We start from the raw sequence: 21,443 nt of genomic DNA on the forward strand, positions 1-21,443 counted from the left end.
ACGCTGCTGCTGTTTCTGTGTCTTTACAGAAATCTTGTCCTCTCTTTTCCTAATAATATTGTCTCCTTGTGGAGCCTACCAGATCTTGGCAAACTGAAATGATTATGCCACCAGCAGGGTATAGAATTCTAATTTTTCATTAGAAACTTAGAATGAGCTTTTTTTTTAAAAAAAAAAAAAAAAAAAGAAACACACAGTGGGGGAAACATTCGGGGAAGCTGGTGTTTTTCATGCACAGGCCAAACTCAGAACTCAAGTCTTCCTTTTCAATAATTGAAATGCAATTAGAAAGATACAGCTGTGACTCATTCGGGCTCTCCTCTGAGGATCTGTGAGCTGGGGGGTTGGAAAGGAGGCTGCTCTGCACCAGCTCACAGGACTGTAGTGGATGTGTAATTTGCAGCTGCTTTCAGGATGCCTCCTAGTCTTTTCTTAACTTACAGGCTTTTTAAGTAGCAGATATTTTAGGATTTTTCTGCTGAAAGTTGAAAGAAATATCCTTCATATTCTTTCCGCTCTTAAGTGTTTTTTAATGTTTTTCCAGATCTAAGCAGCTCTCTTTGCACTTTCTTTCCCATTGTAACTGTCACACTTTAACTCTTTTTTTTTTTTTTAAATCTTTGTTAATGACTACATTTTTATGAGCCTGTGGGACATGTTCCATGAGTACTTTCCATTTCCTTCTGAACATGTGGTAACTTGATTTCAAAAGATTGTCTTCAGCATGCCAAGGTACTCTGAAGAGGATTTTTCCTGTTTCATGACAGCAGTGAACAGGCAAATCAAAATACTGGGTTTGAAGCAAATCAGACAACTCTTTAAGAGAAAGATTCTCACTTAATAGGCTTTCTTCTCTGACAAACAGATACACCACAGATGTTTCATCAACTGCATTTTCCCTGACAGATGAAGGAAATTCTGGTCACTGCTGTGGTTCTTACTCTACATGGATGAACTTCTGCAGAGAGCAGGGGTAGTTCAGAGGTCTGTCCATGCCCCATGATGACTGCGATATGAGCAGCCCTTGTAGAGCTGAAGGACAGTGACACACACACCACTGCCTGAGCGCTTGTGCTCCAACTCAGCAGTGCTGCAGAGCAGATGGGAGAGCACTGTGACAAATGCTGTCCTTCCTCCGTCAATGAGATTTAATGAAAAGCAACTTTCCACTCTTTTCCAAAAGCTTTTTCATCTGGAGGTTTTGGTTTTATATATGTTTGTTTTTTTTTTTTTTTTTTTTCTCTCCAATACCTAAAAGAGACATCTAAACCAATTTGCGGTGCCATGGGTTTCAGAGCCAGAAATATGTCAGCGATTCTTGGCCATGTACCTACTTCTGCATGAATGAAATCTAAAATGGAGATATTCCCCAATCTCAACAGGCAGTGAGCAGTGGGGAGTGGAGCCTCTGGCCCTGGTTCAATCAAGACAAGGCTGAAGTTCCACCAGCTGGAGGAGTAGAAGGATGACAGGGTTGTTGCTGACCCTCTGCTTCCATGGGGACCTATCTTCTCCTTTTCTGCTGAAGTAACATTGGCCAGCTGTCTCATTTGGGCAGCTCCAGGATCAAGTCCAGAATGTGGAACCTCTTCCTTCAGCTGCAGCCATGTTGACAGCAATGTGGGCTGGAAAAGACCTAAGGAGAATATTTGTTTATTTAAAACAGGTTGTTACACACATCAAAATAGAACAGGTCTTCCCATAATCAGAGAAGGGCAAAAAACTAACCCAGAAAGAGGGCTATAACAATCACTATCCAGATAAAGAGTGTCTGGTAAGCTGTCATTCTGGCTGGCAGATGAACCAAAAAGCAGCCTCTTACTGTCTTGAACTAGCACTTGGGTTAGAGACTTGGGTTTTTTTTTCACAGACAGAGGGACAATTTTAAACAGGTTTTTGGCAATACTAATGATAAAATGCCAGAAATATTTAATCTGCACTTGACTTACTTCTCTTTGACATTGAACTTGCACTCTGTGAAGAAGTGACTGAAAGATAGTAGTTGAAGGAAGTCTAGATAAACAGATGGAAAAAATAACACTACACAGTGTAAAGCAGATAGAATATCAAGGGTGCCCTTTAAAAATGAAAACAAAACCCACCCTCCATTAAAAAAGAAGCAAGAATAATTTGTGGTGTTTTTAATATGTGAGCCGCAATAGTTTCTAAAATGATGTTTCAATTAGCTGTGATTTATTTTCTGCTGTTACGCACTTTCCTTTTCCATGATTGTTGTGCTATATCCTATAATTGCATTCTAACGATATTTCGGTCCAGATTTTGAGACTGTGGCTCTGCTGCAGCTTCCCACCCATGGTGAGAATGACACTATGAGGCGAAGCAGCATGTTCTTGTTGGTCTCTGAGATCTTTTCTGAAAGAGTGATTTTGGCCTTGAGAAAGCTATTTATGAAATGAAGTTAAGAAGAACAGTTCTCATTCATGAAACCTCTCTTGCCTTTTAAGAAAGACCTTTACAGCTGGTTTTCCCCTTGTTTCCTATCAACATTTTTCATAGAGAAGCTGAACTTGGGTGCTGCCCATCAACTTCTCCACTGAACTCTCATAAATGAGCAGGAACAGGCATTTCAGTTCCACCTGGCCAGTAAATGAAGTGTGAAAAAAAACTTTACCTTTCTATTTTAAAACAGAACAGAGCTTTAAACTGGTGTACATAGAGAGATTACGGGCATTGGAACAGTAAAATAGCATATATCCTGTTAACAGATGGCGGGAGATGAATATTTCAGTCTTTCACAATTTTTGCTCCATTTTCCTCAAGCATTTTGTATAGTTCCACTGAGACACCTTAATTGCTACAGGATACCCTCTCTCAGCAAAGATTTCCAAGAGTATTGCCAGTTTGCAATACAGGGAAAGACAATACTTAAGCAAAAGCAACATCCTTAAAACAAAGCCCCTCATTCCATTTAGGAGTCTGATTGTACTTCAGTAAAGGAATAAAGCTAGGGCACAGAGAGACAATTTTGAAATTATGTAGTTTTGGGCATAAGTAATGATTCAGACTCCTGTCAAGTATCCGTTAGTATCAACTGAAAATACTTCTTGCTTCAAGTTGCCTGGAGAAGCTCCAGTTCAGCAAGGGAAAAGGCAAAGGACGGCAAGGGAAGTGGGAAGAAGGAGTAGCTGTACTCAAAGTGCCTGGTTCTGAATGTGTAAGGTTAGTAAATCCAGACTGATATGTCCAACCTCTGTTGACAAACCACTGTTAGTCTTGAGATAATACCAGTGCCATAGGGGAACTCATTGCAGTGTATGTCCAATAAGATGAAGAAAAGGTAAAAAAAAAAATTGGTAGTGATGTGAATGTAGAGGGCATGTTTCCGTGGTGTTTTCTTGTGTTTTCTTTTTTCATTTTTGTAAAAAGTTCTTGAAATGTTGTAATATTCAGCCTTAATTTTCTCCACAGATACAGTTTAGAAAAATACACAGAGAAAACTCCTCCTTCCTACTGCAGGCACATGAAAGATTATCAGGTTTCTGCTGTCATCTTTCTAACAACAATGCTGAACAAGTAGCTGCTGCCCCAGATGTGGCTAAATGAACATAGGAGGATGTAAACTTGTTTTTTGGGAGCCCTTACAAGCTCCTGGAGTAGAAAAAGGGACCTCTTTGGGATAGGTGGTGCAGAGCTTTTCTGCTTCTGCTGTGAAGCACTGTAAACATTTGATATGGAGATCTTTCACTTGGTCATTATACAGAGGACATAGTTTTGGCCAAGAACCAAGCTAAATCCTGTTGTGATCATGACGAAGCATTGGGCAGGCCCCATATGAAAGTGGAACAAACTGGAGTTTATCTTTCAGAAAAACAAACAGAAATACCCCCTCAAAATCCAGAAATTCCATCATCTTGACCTTATGTATCTCTTTGCTCTCAGTCCCTGAGAGAAACTAATGCTATCAGGAACTCAGCCTACATCCAAGATGAGTGACTACTTTAGTCATGGTGTGCAGAAAGGACTTAGAGGAGAGAGAGGCGGGGGGAGGTACCAGGCATGTCAGTGCAAAAAGAAATAGTGATCTGGAGACTGCTGCTCCCAGTAAAAACCTGTAATTCGAACTCCACCATCAGAGGTTCTTTGGCTATAAAGCAGAGCCACACATCCAACTTTCCATCTGAGTGGGGATGCTGCTGTAGCATCCTTGGAGGATGCACATTGTGGGGGAAACAGAAGCTTACAGCATGTAATGATCAAAACCCCAAATTGAACCTGCAAAATATACGATTTTATGAAACATTTAGCTAATTACAGAGCAACATCACAGTAGCTTATAATTTCATCTTGAACTCTGTTACTAGTCACACTGTTGGCCTTTTACACCCATGACTACCCTAAAAATCTGTTGGCATAACAAATTATCACTATTCATCACAATGCAGGTTCCCCAGTCCTTTTAGCCTGGTTCATAACCAAGTTTTCTGCAGTTTTTGCTTAAATATTAGGGATATAAGTGTCTTATTTTCTCATTGTTTCTTTATTGTCCTCCTCAATATAAGTGTTTCTTTTGTATTGCTTACAGTTCTGGTTTTACAGGAGATTATGTTCTCCCCCTCCCTCCTGAGCGTGTACGTGCTTGAGCTGCTGCTGTGTGAGAGCATGGCTTTTCTACCTACAGTGTTGAAGCTCATGCAAATACAACTTTGCTGTGAAGCCAACCCCACAGTATTTAGCACAAGTGTGCCATTTCTTCCTCTCAGGCCATGATATGAATGTGGTCTTTTATACGTTACAACTGGAAACATTTGGGAGCTTCAATAGGATAAATTCTTATGAAGCTTCATGTCCCCTGCAGGTAACACTGCTGTAGCACAAGGAACTTACTCTTTCCATTTCCCCTCACTTCTTCTAATCCGTGTGTGAAGACCAAGCAAGGTTGTTCCGTAGCACAATCCTGAACATGAGGAAAGATGTCTGATTAACACATGTGCACACACAGTGCTCCGCAGAGATGTGCCTGGTTAACATTAATGTTGCTGTCGGTCATGAGCTCTCGGGAAGACAGGACGCTCAGCCATGCTCAGAAGCACAGCACAGGCCATGCCTGGGGACATCCCTGTGGCATTCAGCCCTCAGGCAGGCATGTGAATGGCATCTGCCTTGCTTTCTGTCCTGACATTTTTTAATGGAAACTGAGCAAAGTATCATTCATGAGCATGAACATTTTTCTTGCTAGTGCACTTGTTTTGGCAACTGGGAAGACATCCACGTATGCTTTCTTCCATCATAGGTAGCACCAGGTGAGAGCAAGAAGATATATGATCATGGACTACATGAGGATGCTGGAACAGAGGGCATAGCCTCTGCAGGGTAACTGGCAGTCTCATGCAGGTGCCTAAATCTAGGCATGTAGTGCTAGCTGAGATACCCCAGAATATCTAAGACATTCACACAGATCTGGCAGCAAGGACACAGGAACTACAGGAGATCCGTGTCATGATGGAGGCCAGGCGACTCCAACGCTCGAGTGTCTGGTAGTGCACAAGAATCCCAGCAGCTGAGTTGCACCCCTAATCCAGGAGGTGACAATGAAAATATGATTTAGTCCTTGGCAAGTTGCTTTCTGTAAATAATCAGTGTTTGTCAATGGGAACACAATTTAGCCTGAATCAGGCATTATTTCAGGATTTTTGGTTGCCTTTCTGCCTTCTGTTGTGGAAAGAAACATCTCTGTTTTGTAGTTATGAGAGCTATCAGATATGTGGCAATATTTGAGCCCACTTAGGAGGCCATGTAGACTACATTAATGCCTCAGTAACAATGCAAATGTTGCAAACTAAGGCTTCCTGCAACACTGTTTTGAAATAATAATAAGGGGATTTGTCTTGCTGGTTTGCAGGACTGTGTTCCCAGCTAGTTTAAAGGCTGTGGCTCGCCTTGTCCCCTCAGGGATGGGTGTTTTGGTTTCTGCTGGGGAAGATGGATGGTCCTGGTTCTGCCTTGGTCAGCCCAAGAGCTGAGCAAACACGCAGCCAGTAGCCTCTTTCAGGCTGTTCCTCGCCTATGGATCGACACTACTGCTGGCAGCCTGACCTGTTTTCTGTTTTGCATCCCCTTTCCCCTCCTTGTCTCCATAAATATGGCAAGTGGAGCTGCATTATACAAACTCTTCTGCCACAGTGGAAACATCTGTAGCCTGAATGCTCCTGCAGAAATGTCACTTAGGGGAATCGCTCTTCATTTTATGAGAAACCCCTCTTTCAAGCCCTTGGAGGGGCTGGGGAAAAAGGGGACTCTGAGTTTGACACTAGTTCTGTGCTATTTTTCAGGGATTTTGCTGAAGAATGTTGTGTCTGATTTTGTGGATTGTCAAAATGAAGCCAGATGGCAGTGGATTAAGTGTAATGCTGCTTTGTTGTTTTTGGGTTCGCAACTGCACTTCCCTTGAGCAAGGGAGCTTTCCCCACACAGCAGCCCCAGCCCCATGTGCCCCCAGCCACTGAGCGCCCCTTCCCATGGGCTCCCAAAAATGCTGCCCTGGAGGGAGGGAGAGGGGAAACTTTATTTTGGTGAGGACTGCTAATTGGAAACTGCTTACTTGACATTTTTCATGCCTAGATTATTCACCAAGAGCCTGTTTGCTGTGCTCTCCATCCAACAAAATATGGGTATTTTGTAATTGTAGTAATCGGTTTGCTTGCTGAAGTGAAGTTTTTGGGTGAGCAGCTGAGCCAGCAAAGCCTGGTTTCTTACAGATTTGTGTCTGGTAGCTGGATTTCCTGATGTTTAGAAAGGCGTGAGTTCAATTGAAGTGTTTCCCATGAGGCATTCAAGTATTTCAAGACTTTTGTTGATTCTTCAGTGTCTAATAAGGGATGTATTTATGCCTCAACCTTCCTTTCCGTGTGAATGCTTAATGGGGTCTCTTTCCTCTACCACTCTGCCTTACTTTCTTAATACTTATGGGAACATAATATCTTTGACATAGTTATCCTTTGTCAAAGTTAAGGTACTGGCAATAGTCACTGGGATCTGAAGATACAGAGGGAAGCAGGCAGGCACAGACAAAGGTGTGATTGTCTCAACTTTGATTTCATAGGAAGTTGGATTAAGGATAAATTATTAATTAGGGACAGGGTGAATTTAAACTTGTGATGCTGAGCATTTTCTAATTTCTTAAAATTAGACAGGCAGACAAATTTCCTCTTAAAAGGTTCATTTTTCTCTATACCTTCTCCCCTTGGCATGGACATATTTTTCTTTCCAGGATAGCTTTTGATAGTTCAGGTTACAGAGTGCTGTCCTGTTACTCACCCAGAGCCTTGCAAGAGCTGCTCAAGCTCTACTCCTGGTGCTTGGCACCTACAGACCAGTGCAATTCCCCCCAGTTTATGAAAACGCCAGCAAAGGATTCTATACATTCTTCATTTCAGACTGCTGCATCATTTCAACCCTAAACTTAATACTTTCCATTTAATTTACTCCTCCATGATCTTTTGTTGCAATTTCAGTTTAAACCAACAAAATTTATTTTGTAACAAATCTGCACTTCTTCATGTAGACTAGCCAAGATCTGTTCCAAGTTTGTTGTAAAGTCCTTGGGCCTGGAAAATACTCTGAAAAAACCTGCTGCCTTGATAATAGGGAAGAAACCACAAGCCAAATCAGTGTTGCTGTTTTGTTGTGCTCTGTCCTGTTCTTCCCTAGGATAGCTTCTCATATGCTCAGAAATTTGTTCGAAAGTCAGCTGTACTTCACAACTGTTTAGAGCTTTTTATCCATCTTCAGCAAGTCACCATCCCCTATCTTTGTTGAGAGTCAGCCTTTCCAGCATGACTTTCATGTCATGCACAAAGCCCTGTACAGACCCATGTAGTGTAGAGTTGTTTTGGATTTCCTTGTGCAGAGCTGATCTCCTGATCCCAGCTGCTTAGCTTGCAAATTTTTTGAAGTGCAGACTGCGTGGCTTGCACAGCACAGTCTACCCTGACAGTGTTTAGCAAATGAAACTGGGGGAGGAGAGAGGCTACAATTAGCACAATGTTTGCTTTTATATTATATGTTGTTATAGTGTAGAATATAGATAGCCTTAAGCTAGTCACAGTCTCCAAAACGTAATAACTCATGACAATTTTATAGTGACCAGCTATTACGAAGATGCTCAGAAAAGAGTGGGGTTTCCTAATCTTCATTTCAGTGACTTTAGAGATAAATTTTTCCTGATTCTTGAGGAGATACCCTGGTGATGTAAAGGAAATTTTTCAAAGAATTTGAGTCCTAATACTCAGCTTGTAACCTCTGCATTTCACCTTCTGCCTTGGTGGTCCAGCGGGGGTGGCCCCAACATCAATTCTGAGTGTACTTTCATCTTCCTTGCACTACACTGCAGAGTCCGGAAGGTATAAATTAGACATATTCAAGTATTCTGCTAATGTGCCTAGTCTATTTTAAGCAGAAAATTCACTAATTCTCTGTTAAGCAGAAGTAAGTTTGGATGTGCTTTTGTTTTTGTTTATTCTCAGAAGTATTTTTCATTTATAGAGTGAGCATCTCCCCCTCAAATTCTTCTCCTGTTTTTCTTTACTGTATCCTGTTGTAATATTCCCTTTGGAAGGTCTTTCAGAGAGTATTTTTTTACGGATTCTAAAAACTTCCTTCCTGGCATTTGCATTCTCTCTTCAGATGTCAAAATCAAAGATAATGGTCCATTGCTGGTGTTTTGGAAAGGGAGGGGTAGGCAAGGGAATTTGCAGTCTTCACACACTCAGCAAGTCAACGTACTTTACGTGCGGTGTGAGGGACTTAGTGTGTATCAACAGTAGTTCACTGTTAGCCAGTACAAGGAGGAGACATTGAAATTCAAAGCAAGCATTTTGAAAATTGTCAGTATTTTCTGATCCATTTCCCCACATACAAAGCGAACAGATCTCCTAAGGAACTTTGTGAACATGGTGCAAATCTAAATACGAATGGCGATTTTGTCCGTGGGGCATGAATGTAGACTTGTTCTGTCAGCAGCAGGGATGCGTGTCAGGGATGCTCTGAACAACTGCTTCAGTCTGAAGCCTTTGCAGATAGTAGCAACCCCATTCATATACACTTAGTAAGTACCTTATATAGTCTAAGCTCTCAGCACTGGTTCCCCAACAACGCAGCAAGAGGGAAGGTTGGTAGCACAAAGCATGGGTACGTCGACATTGAATCTGTAGAGATCTAGGTTCAGTGCCTCCCATCACATCATATATAGAAATAGCTTGGTGATTCTGCTGTCCCAGATCTGGAATGTTTCAGCATATGTGGTCTACAGAGGCCTAAAACTACAACAGCAAAATGTTGTTATGTCAATATTATCAACTGAGATTCAAGTAGAGGAGCTGTGGTCGAAGTGCTTTTAAAAAACCTTCTGATTCACATGCCTGGGTTAGACCTTCATTTTTAACTTTTTGGCATCTAAGGGTGTTCCGTAGAGATCATCCAGGTATAATTATGCTAGAAAAAGCACACAAAATATTACTGAAGACATCACCAGGCACTGAAAGCTGAGGTTATGGTTTTGTAATGTCAAATATCTCTTATCTTCTCTACTTTGCTGAAGAGCTTTCTGTGGTTTTGCTGCAGGCCATAAGATACTGAAAGGGGATGTGCATTATAACACTACTCCAATAACATGAGATTTTTAAGTTAGCTAAATGGACTTACTTAATTTCTTTTAAACAGTTTAAACTTGCCACTTCTAAGGCATTTCATGGTGCAATGCATAAAAAATAAATGTTTCCTCAAGGAACTGTATTTTGAAATGATACTTAAGCTTTACATTGTGGACTGCAGACAAAATCGTTCATAATAATATTATTAATAATAAATAATTCTATTAGAGACCATTCAAATTTCATTCATTTGTTGAATTTTATGTATATGTATGCATTATATATGATATATTCTATAGTTATATATCCATTTGTTATGGTTTTTGAAAACATGCAAGATCTGAAATTTCCAGTGTGGAAAACAAGTGTAGTTAAACAAACAGATCCATGAGCACCAAAGCCAAAGAATCTTGTTTTACTATAGATTCCTGAGTGATCTGAGCTCTAAGGGGAGATTTTCCTGTTGTTTGGACATTTAAGACTTCTTTCCCATGTTAGGAATGGGAACTCTGCATTTTAGTAAGACATTCTCAGTGAGTTTTCTCCAAGTGAAAATGCTATCAGTCTTTCATCTTCACCTGAAAGCTTATCCACTTTCACCAAACTTGTTTAATTGCTGTTGAAAACCCTTGTCATCTGTCAGAAGTGGTTGAAATTGTTCCTTGAATCCAAAAGCCATTGTGGGTTGTGGGAGACTGACAGGTACACAAGCACAGTTACATGAGCTGCTGGAAAATTAAAATGCGTTTTCTGTGTTACAGAACAAGGGCAGAAGCCCATGAAAGACCAGGGCTTGTACTACATGGGGAAGGGCAGCAAACCAGCTGCTCTTACATCCACTGTTTTTAGACCTTTGGCTTTGTAAGTAGACCACTTTAGGATAAGGTAGCATTTACTCATTTGAACTTTAGGTCATACCTCTGAGCTAAATGTCTTTGCTTATTGCCATCTCCCAGGTTGCAATGGGCATTGCTAAGGAGGTTCTCTACGTGTGTCTATTTTTCTGTATGTAAATATGTTTGTGTGTCCTTACAACTTTTGTTTCTGATGTAATCTATTCTCTATGCATTGCACTCTCCCTTGAATAAATGAGTTAGCAATTTAAGGAATTGGCATGTAAAAGGAGTTGTGCTTAGACTGATGCTCAACTCATTTAGTAAAGCAAAGAGAGGTTGTTTGCAAGATGTGCGCTATTCCCTGTTTGCTGAGCTTGCTGTGTCAGCAACGCTCTGTGACTCAGTCTCCAGGCAATAACATTTTCAGACCGAACGTTCTGGGCTGCTCAGGAACCGATGTACTGAAAATATCTCACCTTCTTTGAAGTGACCCCTTCCTGTCTGCTCTGTCCTTCCAGCTGATACTTTTTGTGATTTTTTGTGTGGATGTACTAGAACTTACAGTGTGTGTGACCAGAGGAACACTTGCATACCTGAAAACATGTAATTCTTCCAGTTGTAGCTATTAGTCTAATAAAAGATACATCCTTCCCACACAAAAAGATCCCTTACCTCTCAGAGGTAAGATCAGACGACCCATAGCATCCTGACTCAAATTTACATCTTTTTAAGTTCCTATGGTACACATGGAAGTAACATACTTCATAAAATGGGCCCTGGTTTTCTTTAGCTAAATTGCACAGGGTTTAAACCATTTAAGGAACAATCCAGTGCTCCGTGTAGTCAGTGGGGGCTGCGTGAAACCTGCTTCCCCAGAGAGTTTTGTTCTCTTATGAAAAGACAGGTACCAGCATGGTGACCAGGGACGTCTGAGATGGCCGTGGGCACTGACACGGGCCCTGTCTCTTCCCAGAAAGGCTTTGCAGAGCTTCGTAGTTAGTGCTCTGTAAAAAAAAGCAGATATGAGTGGGTAACTGTCAGACATATGCAGGTATTAATGTATTTCTTCCTCCTGTGTGAAACACATCTGTGTCTCTTCAGAGAGTTTCCATGACTGGCTCAGGCCAGCGCAGAGTCCTGTGACTGCAAGGTATTGCAAGTATTGCAGCAGACTGACATTCCTTGATAAGTCGTGCCTCTGTGACCTGAGTGGAGTACTTGCACTGTTATTAAAAATTGCTTTTGCTGAATTATATTGCAAAGCCACCTGCAAAAACAGGACGCTCCGACGCAGAAGGAACGATGCTGAATGTCATTATTTAAATAGTGCTGCAGATACAGTATCCCAGCCAGCCTGTGTCAGCATCCCACGGGTCAGCACAAAATACCTCTGTTGGTTTTGGACTGACTACATACCACAGAGCAAAACTGTGTACTGGCTTGTAATATATGCAGTCCTAAATGATGGAGAGGTTGAATAGGTGTGGCGGGAGACAAACAATTCTTGGCTACTAGGAACTGCTGCAACTATATTTAAAGTAACAACATGCAGAAGGGTGTTAAAGTAAATATGGTTCAAATTTGCCATGTCAGGAACAAATTAAATCTGAGGGGTAGAAGATCCAAAGAGAAACGCATTTGGAAATGCTGAAGCTGGGAGTCTGGGTAATAAGTAAAAGGAAATGGAATTTCTCAATAATCAAGATAAATTCAGCTTAATTGTTTCATCAGGTTTCAGTACTAGACGGACCAGTATGTCAGAATACTGTGTAAGCCATTTAAGCAGGATAAGGGAGATAAAAGAAATTGTGTGAGAGGAATGGCTTTGTGTATGACCCAGTGACTTACATCTGTCTAACTTAGAACTGGGAAGTTCAGGATCTTAAGAAATGCAGTGCAATATGCTGATTATCAATGCCCAGGAACAAGCAGGAGTAGGCAGAGGTGATATTACATGTCACTGAACTAAATCTGAAGATAGAATGAGCTACCACCACATGTGGGAAGAGAATCATGTAATTATGGGAAACTTTATTTTTGAGACTTGCTGAAGATTTCATTTAGCTCCCTTTGAAACACCACTAGAGTAGTGTTAAATACTAGATGATAGATCTACAAAACAAATGCTGTCAAATGTGGAGTGGAGGAATTCTGCTTTCAGGCAGCCTGATAATAGATAAAATGAATTTAACCACTAGACTGGAAATCAGAGGTTGTCTTGGGAAGAAGTGATGGTAACCTGATTACATTCAATATAGTTGAACAGAAAACAATTCCAAACAGTAATATTTATACAAGTGGTTTTGAAAAGGCCAATTCCCCAAAGCTGAGGACAGCCCTTAATAAAATTCACTGGGAAGAGAAAGGTGTGAATGAAAACTGCATGTTTTTCAAGAAGAGGTTGCTAAATGAGCATTGTTAAGACATGTGTGGCAAAAGAATACAGAAAGTAGGAATGTGCTTACACATGTGTACACATGTGTTTAAATAGGTATATATTTTAAATAGGTATATATTATCTATATATGGGGCTATGTATGTATACATATCTATAGACATGTATGTGAGCATGAATATACACAGTACTTACATATTTAAATAAACTGTGTGGTTCTATATTGGACAAAAAGGCTGGAAAATGGGAGAAAGATATCTGTTCATATTTATATGTTATGAACGATGGAAATGACTAGCAAAGGCTAAAACAAAATCTACTTTTGTCAAGCAAATGGTGTTCTGAAGGAGTTTTTAGTTTACATAAGGAAAAAAAATGTAGCAATAGTATAGGCTGAGCAAGTGTTTAAGGTACTAAAACTGTTAATAAGAAATGCATAAATAGCTGAAGTGTTCATAAAATATTTCTGCCTTATGTTTGGAAAGAAACAAGATGATGTACATGTATCATATGAGGATGATGAATTCTTTTCCAGCTCATGTGTAATTAAGAGAATGTTAGACAACTCCTACTTCAGGAAAACAGCTTTAAAGCAGTAGACCCTATATAACCTGCAGCTAAAAATTTTTTTAAAAAAGTTAGCTGAGAAGTTGTCTGGCACACTGATATGGATTTTTAATAAATTTGGGAATTTTGGAGAAATTTGCCAAGACTGAAAGCACGTTCATTTTTTTGCCAATGTCCTAACAGCACAAACAGGATAATTCTCATAATGGCAGGGCAGTTAGCCTGGCCTCACTTCCAGTAAAATAATAGAGAAGCTGACACGTGAATTCAAGTAATAAAGAACATGAATATTATTAATGGCAGCCAATGATGTTTTTGTTGAACATGGGTCTTGTCAGGTAAGCTTGGTTTGCTTTTTTAATGTAAGGTTACCTGCTTGGTTAATAAAGTAACTGCATAGACATAACGGACCCTGAAAGTGTTCAGCTCTATACCCTAACATAATTTGATCAAAAATGAAGCATTTTACATTCTTGTGTAAGTACATGTCAAGTGGCTAAGAACTAGTATATCAAAAGCAGCTGATGCAGAATCACACTAAAAAGGTTATTTCTAGTGAGATTCTAGTGCCAGATCAGGACTCAGCCCACCTCTGACAATGTTCACTTCTTGGTCTTGCAGGAAAAATACTGGATCATTCACTGATCATGCCTGGTGCTGCAGAAAAGGGAATCTGAATTGCCTAAAAAGTGGAGTTCAGACCAAAAAAATAGACTGTTTTAATGCAGCCAAATGCAAAATTTTATATCTGGAAACAAGGAACATGTACCATATCTACGGAAAGGGAAAAGGTAGCTTAGAAAAAAAATAGAGACTTTGGGAAGACTTTGGAGATCTTAATGGATAACCTCAGAACATAGTCTTAGCCCTATGGCAGGGCAAAATGTCTAGAGTGATCCCTGAGTACACACACAGAAAGGAGTCAAGGCGGAGCAAGTGTCTTATTTTGCCTGTGTTTGTAGCATGTATGTGTGTGGGGAGATTCATGTGGAGTAACATCAATCACATCACAGCCAGCACTTTACAAGATGATATAGGAATGGGAGGAGAATAGGGAATAGCGAAAATCTTACCTAAGTGCTAGGTAATATACCTGCTAGTTGGAGCACAGCCTTTTTGGTCCACATGAAAAATATATGGGACTGACAAGTGTAATGTAAGTAGTAGCACAAGATACAGATACCAGTTTGGGAAGAACTCTTTCAGCCAACTAGGAAATGCGTAACATGAATTGATGATGACAAGCTGAAGCAGTGCCATTAAATTAGCAATAAATTATCCATGTGTTTTTGCAAGTATGAACAATTAATTCTCTGAAGAAAGAGACCAGCAGATTCCCCAACTTTTGGTTCTTCAAACCATGGTGGGATGCTTTCTAGAAAGATTTCTGATGGGGCTAAATCCAGGCAGCGGGGTCCATAAAGGGCACAGAGCAGGGGACAGAGCAGCCTGTGGCGTGCAGTCGGGAAATATAACATTCTTCTCTCTTCTGATCTTGAACTCTGTGAACTGCTCCCAAGATATAAGCCTGGCTGTGAAAGTTAATTCAAGGATAGACCTCGCATGCTACACATTTGTATGTGCTTTTAGTACAGATATTTTACTCCACCTTAAACAGTCCCTGTACTGTGTATAACAAAGTATGGGAGAATTAGTGAAATGCTCTTTATGCCAGAGACCTCCTTGGTAACTAGGAACAAGTGACTTAATTCTGTGCCTCAGTTTACCCGCTTCTCGAGTGAATTCAGCTTTCCTCAGTCCCTCCCTCCATACTGGCAAGACCTCTGGGAGGTACTACACAAACATATTCTTCCAAAAAGGCACAGGTAATCCAAAAACTGGGGTAGGGCATAGGGTTGACATTTCTAACGGATCAGAGAGCTTGCATCCCACAGAAGGTATTCATGTTACCTGGGTCAGCAAGCCACTCGTACTTTGAACTTTGACGAGATAAATATAATTGTCCTGGGATTGGTTATGTAACGAGCTTGCTTTGCAATTTAACTAATGAGTGTGCTGAGAGCCCAGATTAATCTTTTAACTTCAACAATTTCTCCCAAGGGAAAACATATAGAGCCTGGCTATTTGTAATATTATCCTTTCCCAACAGCCAGAGTGATTTGGCCACTTGAATGTTTGTTTTGCTTATGTACGTACAGCTCATGTGTTCACAGATTTTTCTGGAGGAGGTGGAAGGACACCAAGCTTCACTTGAGATTGTACAGCTGGGTCTGCTGGCTTTCCCAGTTGGAGCCCTTCCTGACAGATGCCATGTGAGGTCTTGGGTGGGATGATTTTAGTTGCTGGTATGGCACAAGTTGCTGTTTTGTTTGTTTTGGTTTTTCCTAGTAGGGCTGTATTTAATTCTATGTTCTTTAAACCCATGAAAACTGTCCATTTCAGAAAATAGTAGTTGTAAGTCTGGTACTATTTCTGGTTCATTAATTGACGACAAGAGATTATTTTAATCCTGTGCTTTTAGTTTCTTCATTATGCTTTGGTTTTCCTTCTCAGGAGTCTTCTAGAAAATATAAAGGTACAAGATACAGAAGATACAGTAGATACAGTGAATTTTTATGACAAATGAAACATGACTTCCCAGAGTAACATACACTGTGTAAGATCCTCGCCATCTGTAAATTGCACCAAGTAGGTCAACTTTGGAAGTCAACATCCTATTTAAACTGTCACACTGTACAGAATTGCTAGTTTAACATTGGTGATTAATGACTGCAGAGTCCATAGTCTCGTTTCCAATCAGACTGTCAGTGTCACTCTGTAGTCTCCAGAGAGTCCATAGTACAAGTGCTTAGCAATCTTTCCTTTTATCTTTTGTGATCCAGTTCAGATTGATGATTTTCCACAAAGAGGAAGCAAGGAGAGAGGGAACTGACGTGCAAACACTGGCCTTCATTCTGGAGTTGTTTCTAAACTTGATTTACCTCCACCCCCAAGTTTGTTCCTATTCTCTAGTATGCCTCTAAAGGCCAAGGTATATATTTGGCACAGTCCCAGTTTAGAATATTGAATCAAATGCCCATGCCAGATGTGGATGTGGCCTGCCATCATGGAGCTTGGGGGACACAGATTCATCCTGGGGGACACCATCTCCTCCTGGCTGGTCTGTCCCCACCTCCCCAAGCCATGACCCACAACTCTTGGTGCTCCTTCCCTGGCTCCCTCTTCTTGTTGCTCTTCTAGTGAATCAGAGTGGCAGCCAGGGCCATCTGCCCTCCACCTCCTGGTCCCCATCCTACTGTCCATCCATGGGGGTCAGGGACAAGGGTATATTTTACCATTGTGGGGACATCACAGAAATATTCAACAGCACTGAAGATTCCTTGTGTACTTGAAAGAGAGAGCACAGCTCAGCCCCCTGTCAGATGTATGTACAGGAATGTAATATGCACCAGAGATAAGTCTTTTATTTCCTTTTTTTCCAAGCATTCTGATGGTTGGCCTGGACCAGGGGCTGGAAGAGAGGGGTCAGCATCAGGCAAAGAGCTGACCTACCCCCTGCCTCATCTGCTTCGGCTTCACAGGGCTTCACAGGGCTTCACAAGAGGCTGCATGGGCCTCTATGTTTGCAGGACACAGTGATCTTTTCAACCTGACACAGATGGCATCCATTACCATGTTATCACCTAACATTTGATTATTACAATTTCCCATAATTTGACTTGACTAATCTTGTAATTTAGCTTGCACAGCGTGTACTGCCAATGGTTGCAATATATGCCGAAATCATTTAGTTGAAGTAAATAAATGAGTAAGCCTAATACAACAGAGTTTATGTCATGTTGTCCTCCTGGAAACAATTTCAGCAGTAGTGAAGTATAGAATATCTGCAACTGGAAAGGTCTGTCCTTATACCTGCATTTGCATAGGTTGAGATAAACTGTACAAATTTGTTTTAAAATTAAACAGAGCTAAATATGTAACTTTTCCCACCTCCAATGTATGAAGTTATACCAGGGAATTAGAAGTCTTTTAAGAAGGCATCATTGCACCAATCAGATCTATGAGATGCTGCTATCATTTTGATGCAAAAGAATGAATTATAATAGGAAAGTTCGCTCATTTTTTTGTGCTGTTGATGAAGAAAATCCACCAGAACCTTTAGCCAGCTGCTGGCAAAGGAGGGAATCTGTAAATAAGGCAGTACACAGGCTGTAGTTCAGAGATCTTTCTATGTTCATCCCCAGCAGATGAAAGACAGGTTCAGCAGAGGATCTTCCATCAACAGGTATAGCTCACCAGCTCTTTGGTTCAGAGCCAATAAATAATTCACCTTCTGGGGAAATAATTTACCTGGTATGTGTAAGGAAGTATTAATGCCATATTCCAGAGTGGAGAATTTGGACATGAATGAGTGCCCAAGAGGGCTGTTTGGCTGAGCAGAAGAGTAGAGAGCTTTTCTTCAGAGCAGAGACTTAGAGAGTTTGAGTGGAAAAGAAAATAGGAAAACATGTCATGAGATGGGAAAGGCTATTTAAGCAATCCAGAAAGATTAGCGTGAGAACAAATGAGTCTGAACTGGCCCTTGGTCTGGAAACTTAGAAAAGCCTCCCAGCAGTTGGAGGCGGTGAAAACTTGGCTAGTTTCTAAAATGGAAATTAAGTCTGTAACTTAGAGTGTCTGATGTGGTCACCTGCGACAGCAAGGCTCCGGGCTTTCTGATCTACAGCGATCAGCCTTGGAGAGACCTCCCATGCAAGGAAGGATTTAAACACACTCTTTGCTCTGTGGGGATGTATTTGCTGATGTTTAAACTTCTGTAGCTTAAGCATGTTTTTAAAAGTGCATTGCATATGCATAGTTCAATTTTGCAGACGACAGATGCGTGAGGCTTGCATATCTGGCCTTGTGACTGCGATGGACATCTGGTCCCATGTGGGCTGTGTCTCTCTATATTGTACCCATCCCAGGGGAGGAGCATCAGCACTTCAGTGCTGCACAGTGCCCCAGATCCAGCACAGCACTGTTGGCACACACATGGGTTTTGGGCAAGTGTGCACCGAGCACCAGCAGGCTGGCTCGGCAGGGACCCATCCCAGGTTTCCTCCAGCAACTTGGAGCAGAGGTGTTGTGCTGTCAGGGCAGGAAAGGCAAATACTATTGCAAACAAGCATCCATCACACTAAGGGTATGACTGTCACACTTGCTGGGAGGACTTGACAGGTCCCTTGATGCTTTGTTAAAATAAATATTTAAGAAGAGATTTTATAATCACAAGTAGCAAGTACGCTTTTAAAATGTTTGAGAGGAAACAAACTTGTGGAAGAATGAATTGGAGGCCAAGACCTGGTAGCCATAGATGTTTATATCAGAGGCTGGGGAATTCCTTCTGCATGTTTACAGCATATACTGCAGTTGCTTGCTCCATCTCCAAAGCTGCCCTGCTTCTTGAATAATGCTTCCTTCCTTAGCAGTAAATGCTTTTGGTGGCTGAAGTCATTGCATTTATTAGTGATTCATGTAGTTGGAAGATCAGGGTTTCTTTTCCGCCACTGAAAATATTTTTTGAAAAAAAAAAATCTTTTTTGCTGCCTCTGCTTTCATAATTAACATTCACACTAAGCTGTTGTGTTACAGTGCAACAGTACAACACCTTATCTACAGTAAATCTTACCCCTTTCTTGGGTACTTTTAAAACTGAAAAATGATGGATGAGAGAGTTTAAAGCAGTCTTTATTTTGCAATGTTCAGAAAATTAGCAGAGCTTGAATTTTCAGCCAGCTGATTCCAGAGTTTACAAATTGCTCTTACATGGTTCAAGTCTTCATGATCTTACATGGTTCAAGTGTGCAGGAACAAAGTGAAGATCCAGCTTCCAGAACACGGACTCAGGATTAGAGCTTGCAGGCCTCATCTTCCTTTTCCAAGGGGGAAGCCAACACGAATTTTTAGTCTTGAAACAATTTTTAAGATGGTCCATTTGACTTTATTAAATTTGAACCATGTTGATTGCAAAGCTGAAAGAATTAAAGAAATGCAAGGAAGAGCCAAACTGAAAATGAACTTTGGTATATGCCGGAAAGAAAAGTAAAACCTTCAAATAACACAGTTGTCTGAGCGGCCTGCACATGCTTATCTGCCTGCGGGAGAAATGACCAGGAGGGTGTGGTTTTCTAAACCTTATATTGCTCAGGTTTATGCAATTCAGCTTTTCTTTGTGCCTTCTGTCATGCCATAGGCTTCCCCATCTGACGCGGCCACCGGCCGCTCTCTGCCTGAGGAGACGGGGGTGAGGGCCAAGTCCATGGCCCTGCCTGGCAGCACCTGCTCCAGCCCGGCAATTTTACACCTGCAGGACTCCACCAGCAGCGGATGAGAGACACAGTAAAAACCAGACATGTGAGTTCAAAAAATTGTATTGTTTTTTGTGCTGTTCCTGCTTTTACCCTTCAGTTGGGTGCGAGTTGTTCCAGAGGAGCAAAGGTGGAAGGAAATGCTCCAGCAAACAAACCGAACCCGGTTTGCTGCAGGGGGGAGTGGGCCCAAACCTCAGCCTGCACCCTCAGGAATGCCACACAGCAAAGCAGCAATAAATATTTACTGTGTCTGACGTTAGTGATTCAGTCTCCCCTTAATCTAATGTAGGGATTATTTTCATAATCTCACAGAGAAGGCCATATAACATACCTGTAGGTTGCTGCATTTCTTGGTAACCAGTGTTAAAATACTACTTGCATACATACTACATGCTAGTATGAAATGGTGCCATGCTTAGTTCATTACATTTTTGTTAGCTAGATGCACTTAGTTTTCCATCTACCTTTTGCTAAGAAGGTCTATCTCTTCAGTAAAGTGTGTTAAAATCTAACTGGTTATCGGTGGAGAGGTGCCATTTGTACTGCAGCTGCTTTAGCCCATCATTTTATTAATCCTCTGGAAACCCATTGCTTCCCCTCCCCCAGGTTAAACCCCACAAAATCTCTCTGCAGCTGTAGGAGGTAAATTGAGGCTATATTTGCCTTTGCTGTATCTTGCAGCTTGATTTTATGCACATAACTGCATCTGAGATGAGAAGAGAAGGAGAACTTGGTTTAGTTTTTATCTTTACTCATGTTCTCCACTTAGCTAAATTTATGCTGTGAATATGTATGAATACACATAACTTTTATAAGTTTCATTGCTACTGACGAGCCTGATCATTCATGTGAGAACATGTATATGCACAAATGTGTCAACATAGAACCCAGGACTGAGATGGGGATATGTGGACATCCTTACACACTGAAGCGTATACTTAAAGTGCTTCATAGACAAGAGGTCCAAGTACATAAATCAGCAGAAGCCATTCAAATGTCTAAAGCCAAGAATGTTTTGGGGTGTTTTTCATGACTAGGGATAGACTGCTTGCATCAAGCTCTCCTCTGCTTTGACATCTACTAAGGAAAAACAAAAAACTGGAAAGGTATGCATATTAGACTTGTAGTCATGCTTTCCCCAGGTGCCTGATGATTAGGAAAGGGTTCCTCTGACAGCAGGAAAAGCAAGAAAACCTCATCTGACTGTACTGGGCACCACACAAGGCACTTGTTTTCCCAGTTTCCTGTAGAAATGGAGCTCTCTGTTCATCCCACTCTCCAAAATACTTTTCATTTCCTCATTCAGGTTCATGCAGAACAATATCAAGACAATTCTACCACTTTATTGAAACAGCACTGTCTATTATCTTCTGTTGTTGGAAAAGCACAAATACTGATCTGTAAATAAAAGCCAGGATTCACTGTCAGGCATTTGGAAAGCTGATGCTTTGTGAGGACTTGTATCCTCAATACTTCCATGCGTTTTCGTGAGATTGAAAATTCCTCTTAAGGAAGTAATCTGTTACTAATTTGCTATTTTATATTCTTCCATCTCAAACCTCAGAGCCTATGTATATTTTCCAAAAATATAAATTGAATCAGTCTGGGGAAGCTTGTCTCTTCATTATCTTTTTCTTGCCACCTGAAAATATTCTTCCTCCTGCTGCTAATTTCTCTTACTTGCTCATGGTCCTGTACAAGCGTCTTCCCATTTGCTCATGCG

At 41.0% G+C, this 21,443-nt stretch overlaps 1 protein-coding gene across 3 annotated transcripts in view; it reads left to right on the plus strand.

Annotated features, from left to right (window-relative positions):
* LNX1 (ligand of numb-protein X 1) overlaps positions 1-21,443 on the plus strand; it is a 158,226-nt gene that overhangs the window by 54,929 nt on the left and 81,854 nt on the right. For all 3 annotated transcript variants that reach the window (XM_032998983.2, XM_032998986.2, XM_032998985.2), the window contains one exon: positions 19,603-19,763. The gene's annotated coding sequence lies outside the window, so the exon portion shown is untranslated. The remainder of the gene's footprint in view (positions 1-19,602; positions 19,764-21,443) is intronic.

Source organism: Tyto alba, unplaced genomic scaffold (genome assembly GCF_018691265.1).
Source record: "Tyto alba isolate M040663 unplaced genomic scaffold, T.alba_DEE_v4.0 Super-Scaffold_6, whole genome shotgun sequence".
Taxonomy (NCBI): Eukaryota; Metazoa; Chordata; class Aves; order Strigiformes; family Tytonidae; genus Tyto; species Tyto alba.